Source organism: Triticum aestivum, chromosome 2A (assembly GCF_018294505.1).
Source record: "Triticum aestivum cultivar Chinese Spring chromosome 2A, IWGSC CS RefSeq v2.1, whole genome shotgun sequence".
NCBI lineage: Eukaryota > Viridiplantae > Streptophyta > Magnoliopsida > Poales > Poaceae > Triticum > Triticum aestivum.
In genome coordinates, this window is record NC_057797.1 from 339,922,819 (window position 1) to 339,924,225 (window position 1,407).

Below are 1,407 nucleotides of genomic sequence, written 5' to 3' on the forward strand. Positions count from 1 at the left end.
CAATAATGTCAATATGAAATGTAAGAGCATGTGAATGCATAATCATGACAGAGCAGGCAAAGTGTTACATGTATCTTGGCTACATGCATCAGAGCAAATGTTATGAATATATGAAGCGTAACTTCATGTTCATGATTCCTTCTTACAAACAATATGTACATTAGCAAGAAATCTTCATGCACATGAGTGTGATGCATATACTTACCTTGTGGTCTTGAGCTGGCTTAGGAGGAGATGAACCTGAGTAAAGACGGTTAGATAACAATGATACATCTAGTAGACAGAGCAAACAAAAGAAGCCACAAGAGTACCAAGATTGGGATGACATGTAGAGTGTGAGTACTGGGTACTCTATTGGATATAGACATGTCCCCAAATGTAAAAGATATGCAATGAATTCAAAGACTTCCTTCCCTAGCAGTCTTTCTCCCCCTGAATCTTGTATTGGATAATGGGAGAACATAGGAAACAAAAATCAGAGCAAAACAGATCATAAACATAAACATAACATAGACATGTCTTTCGCCTCTTAAATACATGTGACTTCTTCTCTTGAACACCAAGCATCTGGGGCCTTTGATGTGATTACCTCTCTCTCCATTTTTCTCTCTCTCCCCCTTTTTGAAGAGAATAAGCTTTGATGTGATCTCTCTCTCCCCCTTTGACATCAATTTCCAAGAAGGGATCTTTTGGAGTGTGAGTCAAAATAGGTTTGGTCCTTGAGTCACAGAGCAAAGCAGCATATAGATTGTGATGCTGGTAGATGACAAGAATCATCGAGTGGAGCTGGAACAAAAATGCAGGAACAAGTGGCAAATTATCTTTTCTGCAGTGAAATCGATGGCACTGAGTTGTGTTCTCCGGTTGCACCGAAAGGATTCGGTTGGACCGTAAGTAGCAAACCGGCATGTCCGAGTTCAACACAGAAAAGGAGCAATAGTCACCTCGGCTCACTAGGCAAAAAGGATCTCCCAAAGATTTGCAAGGAATTAACTTAAGGATTTGCAATGAATTGGATGCAGGGAATGCAGAACAAAAAACAAGGAAAAAGAAAAGAAATCTAGATGAACGGAAACAAATATTCAAGAGATAAATGCAAGAATACAGAGAAACACTACAGAATCTAGAATTGGGCAGTGACAAAGTCACCTATGTTAGAGTATATTGACTGAGGAGTCAAGTGAGAACACTTGATCATAGGTCATACTCATCGTTTAAGCTCAAAATGGGGTTAGCATTTTTCGTTTAAGCTTTTGATGTATTCGCATCTTGTTGAACTGCTTTGACCCATGACTGGGAGTAAAGCTTCTCTAAGATGGAATATCATACATTGGGTGGTGGTGTTGAACTTGATGATGCAGTTGAACCTGTGTGGGATGCCCAAGGTTGATGAAGCGCATCAATGGT